The 8,359-nt window shown below is 36.8% G+C and overlaps 1 protein-coding gene across 1 annotated transcript in view; it reads right to left on the reverse strand.

Annotated features, from left to right (window-relative positions):
- Positions 1-5,533: 5,533 nt before the first annotated feature.
- Positions 5,534-8,359, reverse strand: part of elk1 (ETS transcription factor ELK1) — a 14,759-nt gene continuing 11,933 nt past the window's right edge. The window contains exon 9 of the mRNA XM_079467967.1: positions 5,534-8,359. This exon is cut by the window's right edge and continues 1,264 nt beyond it. The gene's annotated coding sequence lies outside the window, so the exon portion shown is untranslated.

An 8,359-nucleotide genomic window follows, 5' to 3' on the forward strand; every position in this document is an offset into this window, starting at 1 on the left:
AGTTGGTTTAATTTTGTCACAATCTGCAGAGGACGAGACAAATCACAGTCTCACTAGCTCTCTAGAAGACAGCTTGATCACATACGCTTAATCTCTGTCAATGACGTTACAAAATAAAAGATTGGAAGCGTCAAATTTGGTTCTAAACAACATTTTGCAGGAGATCTCATTTATGTGGGAGTATTTTAAACGTTTTGTGTGACGCCGGATGTTTCCGCAGAGAGTTCGAAGATGGAGGCCAGGAAAACAGCTTGAAAGGAGCAACAGAACCGAGGGTGACTAATAGCTTCACCCATGGGGCTTTGCCATAGGAAGATAATGTTTACAGCCTCATTACATTACAATAACAAGTCATTTTTCTTCTCTGACAAATCAAAGATTGCTTTGAAAGCACATAGAGTAAAAAACATGTGATGTCATAATGTGTCATGATCATCTATGGATTGCTATACAGGGTGAGCAAATGCCTTCATCGTCAGATCATGTATGGAATTCCTTTTTAAAACTGATCTTGGTCTCTTCTACATAATAACCTGAACGATGTCACGTTTGCTGATCTTGTGATTTGAGTTTTGTATTCTCCAGAACGGGTGTAAATTGATCCAAGAGTCAGAGTGCAATAAATGAGAAAGAGATTAAAAAGATCTGGAAAAGATTATGAAACATTGGGTGTTTGATTTTAGGCTTGTTATCTCGCTGAGCCGAGCTCAGTTTCTGCATCGCTTCCCATCAACTAATACAGAGAGAAACCTGTGACCTTCTCATGATCATTAAGACATTGGTTTTATTTCTGCGCGAGAGTGCATGCAACCTATTTACAATGCAAACGCATTCAGATCCGACTCACACGGACAACATTTAAAATAGTAAATGAGTTACATGTATATTTATATTATTTAGCAGATGCTTTTTAAAAACAAAAATACATAGTCAGTTTTCATGTCTAAGGAGACAGGTAGTCAAGGATACCAGTTGGGTTCTTAGACTGAATTTCAAAGTGCTTGGCAACAGAATACTTATAGGTATTATTCACAGTATTTCTCCATCACATTCTTTCAAAAGACATTAAAAGAATGTTCATGTTTCAATACAGGCTTCATGGCCCCTACAAAAAAACATTATTCAAGTTTGCTATTAGTTTTCTGTTTTTAAACGAAAAACAAAAATGTACAGTTACAACCTATAATTTGAAATATACTTTATGTACTTATCGGAACAGTTTTGTGTATTTAAAGCTTACTACCGGTGCACTTAAAGTACACTTCAAACTAAAAAGTGGGCCGGTTCAGTCCCAACAATTTGAAATAGTACACTTAAGTTTACAAGTACTACATAAAGTATACTTACTACATACTTGAACTTTGTTTAGGTATACCTAGTCAAATAAACTTGAAGTGTACTTGTTTTTTAATAAGGGCTGTGATGATCTGATGATTTTCATCTCTAAAAATGTTCCTTACAAAAAAGTTGAAAGGACTTGCCAAGAAACTCAAAGGAGTACTGAAGAGTTTAAAAACTTAAATTGAACAGTTTTTTACAAGAAAACAAGAAATTATTAAAGCATTTAAATGTTCACTATGAAAAACGTAATTTTGCAGTTTTTTTACAGATTTTTGAAATATTACAGAAAAATAAGGTTTTATTTACTTTATTTTTCAGGCATCCAAGTTGCCGAGAAGAAATCTTCCATTTTTTACTGCTCAGCCACGCTTAATGAAAAACAATCACAACCCTTTGGGATTAAGTGGGATTAAATATTAATTCCCAGTGGGCCCTGAGGCTGAAAACGTTCAAAGCAGGCTCATATACACATATAACGTGAACAAAAGTTTATACCACAAATGTGTTGTTGCTGCTTCTCAACTGAGTAGTAAACCCTCTTAGTTGTCTTCATTGCTCAATGCATTGTGTGAACGTGGGTATTGTGTGATGGAGGTGATGTAGTTGGGGAGGATGCATTGCTGAATCATGAGGGCGGGATGTAAGCGGATGAGTTTTCTGCTCCTCATCATCACAAGTCGGTCCTACACAGAATCATCACGCACGCGTCTGACTCACAGTGAGGCCGTTGGGGAAGGTGTGAACTTGAGAAGAGACACAACATGTCTGTTCTGTCCTGATGGAAGAATCATGATTGTTCAAGCATCTATTATCAGACTCTTTCTATGCTGTTTTGAAAGTTCACAATTTTTAAGAGGACTGATCTCAAGGGATGTTGACATCAACATAGCATAGTTTGTTCCTCTTAAAAAGGCCTTTTCCTAGTTTTCAAACGGGTCTAAAGATGATTTGCGTAAGGCATGAATGGACACTATGATAGTCTTGTAATGGCGAAAGAAAAACAAAACTGAAAATATATTTCGGTCATAACTAATTCGTTCAAAACTCATTCTTCCGTGGACCACAAAAGGAGATATTTTGAGAAATCTCTGTGGTTTTTTGTCCATACAATTGAAGTCAATGAGGGGCAATAATGTTTGGTTATCAGCGTTCTTCAAAATGTTTTCTATTGTGTTTGGGTAAATTATGAAATGAAAGAATTTGTATTTTTGAGCGGACTATCCCTTTAAATAACAACCCACATATCAACGCTTGTTCATTTATTTGGCTCATTTGAATGATCTTACGCTTAACAATTAAACAAACACAGTTAATAACCCAATAATCTTCCACACACACATATTACTGTGAATTCTGACATAACATTACCATGATCATCACATCTTATTGCTGCTAGGTTGAGTGCAGTTATTTAGGATGAGATGTATGCTGTTTATGAGACCCTGTTGCAGTCATGTTTCCTAATGACTGTCATCTGCACATACAGCCTGTTCTCTCTGGGTCTTTACACCCGACATTGACAAAATGGGTCATTGCAATTCAGTATAAGCTAAAGGATACGGGATTGCTGGAGCGAGGCGGCAGGAACCCACGAGAGGAAACAGGAAACAAAGATCGCTGCAGGACGCTGTTCACATTGGGTTTTAAATGCATCTGAAGTCTGGCATGCATGTGAGGCTCTATTCAGGGTTATTATGAATTTTTTTATTATGAATTATGAACTACATTTTCTTGCTTTTTTAAGAAGCAGTCTCATTCGCTTTTCCTCCACCTCTCACTGCGCTCTTGCAGGTTATACTGAAGGAAAGGTCATTGTGTAAATAGCACAGCAGTGTATTTTACATCTTGTGAAACTGCCCTGCTGACAAAACTATAGAAACCCAATAGAAACCATCACAGAAATTATAACGGTTTCCAATAAGGTACCATCATGAACCATTCGTTTTTTCCATTAAAACCATTTTGAAATTAATTTTCGTATTTTGGTCATCATTCCGGTAGGATTAACCCCTGCTGAAAAAACTTTAGAAACCCAGTTGAAACCATTACAGAAATTCTATTGGTTTTCATTAAAATACCATTATGAACCAATAGCTTTTACATTACAAAAGTTTTTCTAGGTTTTTTGGGGCATTATTCCAGTATTAAACACCCTACCAATAGATTCCAGCAATAGAACCATGACAGTTTCTGTTAAAACCAATACAAATCCTTTTAAAACCATCATTTAGAAACCATTAAAGAAGTTGTGATGGTTTTAAAGGTTGTATTGGGGTTTGGTTGGTTTAAATGGAAACTGTGATGGTGCTTACTGGTCTGTGATGGATTATGTTGGTGGGATGTTGAATCCTACTAGAACAGTGCCCAAAACACACTACAAAAAGGAATTTTGTAATGGTTTTAATGGAAAAATCTATTGGGTTGTAATGGAAACCATTAGAATTTCTGTGATGGTTTGTATGTTTTTTTGTCCCACATTCAACCCCTGATATGTTTGTAGATGTGAACACACACACGCATCACACTTTTTGCAGCCATTTTGTGCAAAAATCATCATCTTACAATATTGTTGGTACGCACGCTGAACAGACACATGCAGCAAGTGTTTACAGGTGGTGCTGTGAATAGGCTGTTAATTGGGAGTTAATGAGCCTTATTGAAGGTCTTCATCAGTGAAACATTGGGTGAGGTGCAATTAAAGCAAAGCTGCAGTACACAGCTATACTGAAGTCCATTCAGTGCCATAAAAATCATTGACCCGCTTCAAAGGTCTCCAATGTGCCATCTGTGCCAGCCCAAGGCACCAAAACAATAAAACAGGACCTTGCCAATATTCTTTATCCAACTAAAACAAGAATATGGTATTGTTATTTGAAATTGAGAGGAACCGGATTTTGACCCAGTATTGTTATTTGATTTCTTGTGAAGAAATGTATTAAGTACCGAGTAACATGCTGCTGCTGTTGTTTTAAAAATTGCAAAGAGAAAATTCAAAGAGGCGAAAAATTCAGAGGCTATGTTTTGATATATTTAGTTTGCAAGTGATAAGTGTCCAATATTATGATGTTTGGAAACGTAATTAAAGTTTTTGGGTAAAAATATTATAACATTTAATAAATGTCATTGTGGGATGCATTATTCCATGTGCTCTGTTAATATTTCACATTTCGATAAATATTCATCCAGGGGTAGTACCGCATTACTAGTAACATGCATCGTGTTATCACTTTTCGCTGTAGAAAATGTTAGTTCAACATTTTAAGTTCTATGTAAATGGCTTTACAAGTCACTTGAATTTAAATGAAATCAAGCCAACTTAAAAATACAGACTTAAAGATCTAGTTGCATTTACTGTGCAAGTTATAAAATGAAAACTTTTGGAGTTGTTGAGGTTATTGAGCATACACATTAGCATCCAAGTTCTTTCAAAGAAATACAAGTTACAGAGCTCTAGGGGACAGTACATATCCTAAATATCAGAAAAGAAAGACTATGTTGCATGCATTACAGTGTTAAACAGAAAAACGTAAACAATTTATTTCTCGTTAAAAGAAACCACTTGCAACGCATCAAAAATGGAGTATCAGTCATATGAGAAGTAACACAAAACTATAATGCCATTTCCTAAAAAGGTTCTTAGTTATGCAATTACTAACTTTTTAAGAGAAGTAATATTGCAACACGTGACTTTTAAAATCAACTATCAGAAACACTTCATATTTTATACAGCTGAAATGAAAAGATTAGTATGCTACGAGTACGCTGGAACATTTTAAGCCCCAGTTCACGAACTAAAAGATCTCCCAAACTTTCCAAATCATTCGCAGATTTATCTTTAGGTTGACTCTGGAAATCCAGCCCTCGTCTGCATTTCTTCATAATATCAACCGTTCTCTTCCTTTCACTCAGTCAGTCGCTTACGGGGGCAACATCCTCTACAACCCTAAAAGGAAGCGTGGCGCTTTCATCCTTCTCTGTGTTTTCTTTCAGCACTCAGTCATGAGAAAAGAAAGTGAGTTCTGGCTTTCGGTAAATCAGTGTTTTGTTTGGCGGCCCTACTGCGTCTAAATCTTAGTATGCATTTAATTCATATCTGTTCTCTCACCCTCCAGGGCTTCCTTACTGCCAGGAGGCTCGACTCCTGAATCCTCCTGGAATTTCTGATAAAGGAATGACAATGACTACATTTAATTATGTAAAGAACAAAATAGCATTTTATTCACTTTTCATATTAGTTACAAGTCTCTTTTGTAGTTTATAGAAAACAAGATTAATATCTATCACATACACAACCAAGTAGAATGTGCAGATGAAAATAGTTTTATCTCTCTTTCCAGTACATACAATATAGCTTTTAGACAGTCAGAAAAATAAAAGCCTCTCTGTCCCTTTGTGAAATAAACTCCCAGCGAGAGAAAGAGAGAGACTCTCATCTGGGAAAGGGACCTCGGGCCACAAAGATCTGCTTCTCAACAGTCCATAAGCTGAACAGGGCTCAATGTTCGTTCTTTACACAAATAGAGGACGTTTTGTACACAAATATACGCATAGCGCAAGATTTCCCATCACGTTATTGAATGTAGTCATACAACACACAACAGTTCCCAAATAACATTTCAAAGAGAAAAACAAGTGAAAAGACTCATTACGGCATCTGGCGCTGCAGACGTTCAAATTCAGTAACTTAAAAAGCAAAGCGAGGCAAATATGTCTTAACAGTTTGTAGCCACAACGGGTTCAACTCTTTCATCTGTGATAGGTTTGGTACTTGGACTTCAACAGCAGGTAACAAGCATTAAACAGGTTTTTCTCAATGAGACATTTTCAGTAAGATTAACCGCTTCTTATAATGGAAACTTTAACCCTGACGGCAACAAACCACTGCTGGTATTTGGAAATAATTTATAGACACTTTTCTACATTGTCTCAGCCTACATCTCTATGGCCCAATCGATTATTTCATAAATGGCTTTTTATGTAATGCGTCTTTATTTGCATAAAGGAATATTTACCACATGCTGGTTACCAACATTTACAATATCTTTGTACAGTTAAAACAAATAACATTTTTTGGTTCTCATAAGCGAACAGGATGTGGAACAGGCATTAAATAAAATTTTCTTAAATTCATATTTGTCTTGTTATACTTTTAATAAATATGACATCTCCACATGAAAATATCATTCTGGGATGACTTCAGATAAAAAACAACTCAAGTCTTATCACTATTAATACCAAAGGGTTTATCACCGAATGAGCACATTACCAAAAATCCACCTTTAAGGCCTATTAAAACGTGGTATTAAGATACACAAACAGTCTTTGTAGGTCCAGAGACGTGCAGCATGAGTTTCATTATCTGACCAGAGCTCATTAAAATTACAATAGTCAACCAATTGTCTTAGGCAGTTTAGAACAAACCCACCCATAACACTATCGTAAAGTCTTCCAAAATAGACCTCTTATGTATAATTCCCTTTAACTTGTATAAATGTTTGTTTTAAAAGTGAAAAGAATTCAAATGTATATGGCTCACTATTTCAAAATTTTTAAGCTTGCTTGATAGTTTGTAAACATCCCTTGTTTAGGGATAAATGAAGTCATCACTATCTAATAGTTTAATGCGGGGAATCGTGCACAGTATGCCGTCACCATATTGATTTGTGCTGATGTACAGTAAACAGCAGCATCGCAGCAGGGTAAAGAAGCTCAAAGACATCAGCAGTTAAAACACATTCGCATTACATAACAGAGCTCAGCCGCGCAGCTAAAGTGAAGTGGACGTTCTGAGGCACGAACAGTCCGATCCACTTTCCCTGAAATCCAGACAGGCCTGAGGGAAAAGTGACAGACTGAAAACAGATGCGGCACCGCACCGCATTAAAGATTTAACATGAAGAAAGTATTACTCACAATTCACCATCACAGTGAGTTATCTGATATTGCCGGTTTGTACCACAAGTAAGTCACCCATGACAATACATTTCACGATAATCTCTCACAAACCAATAACAATAACCCTTTTAAAATGCTGACACATAGTCACTTGCCAATTTATACGCATGAGATCAGCATGTGGTGATGTGAGAGGGCAGAACTCTCAAAAAGCCCCTTGGACAAAACATTCAATGTGTCGTGGGCATCCGTGACATCATCTGAAAAGAACAGAGGCTTCCAGGAGCTCTGATGAACTGAGCTGATCCTCGAACAGTCGTTCACTGAGCTTAGTACAGTGTGCATTGGCTGAGGATGTAGCACGTCGGCTGTGGGCTGCATCTTGTCTAAGGGGGTATAAACTAAAGCCAAAACAAGATCAAACAGAAACCATCCAAAGTATTAAAGGTGACATACAAAAACAACGACTTCATGCTTTTAGCAAAAACCTCCAATTCAGTACAATTATGCAGATATCAAACCAGAAACATCTTAAAACAACACAAGCAGCCACAATCAAGTCACTGACCCCTGAAAGTAAAATAAGGAGATGTGATTTAAGTAAACTCAGGTCAAATTAAAGGAAGGAAACGCTCTGTGTTTGGCATCGTTGACAAAGCACCATTCAGTCTGTCTTAGGCTGCATTAAGCCAACCGCTGTCCATCAAAAAGATACAGAATTCCATATACAACCGCCATCTTTTCTCAACAAGAAAGCTTCTCAAAAACTGTAAGCACAAGAAAATACGCAAATTATCGTTTGTCAGTAGGAAAGAGTCTCAACATATTTGAGTGCCTGCCTTGACTTTGACACGTCGAGCTGTAGACAGCTTTGAGGTAACAACCGTATGTGTGATTTTAACACATCAGACGAACATAGCATAAGAGGCGAGCCACCGTTTACACAAAACGACCAACAATATCAAAAGCAGCTGAAGCTACATACTTCCTGTTCTTCCATAAATAACTTCAACAATTTACAATCGTTATTGAATTTTACACGTATAGCTGGCGAGTCAGGTGTATTCGTTATATACAGTTTAAAAACTGAGCATTTTGGTAGCATTAAGGTTCTTGTAGCCCT

This window comes from Barbatula barbatula, assembly GCF_947034865.1.
Source record: "Barbatula barbatula genome assembly, chromosome: 11".
NCBI lineage: Eukaryota > Metazoa > Chordata > Actinopteri > Cypriniformes > Nemacheilidae > Barbatula > Barbatula barbatula.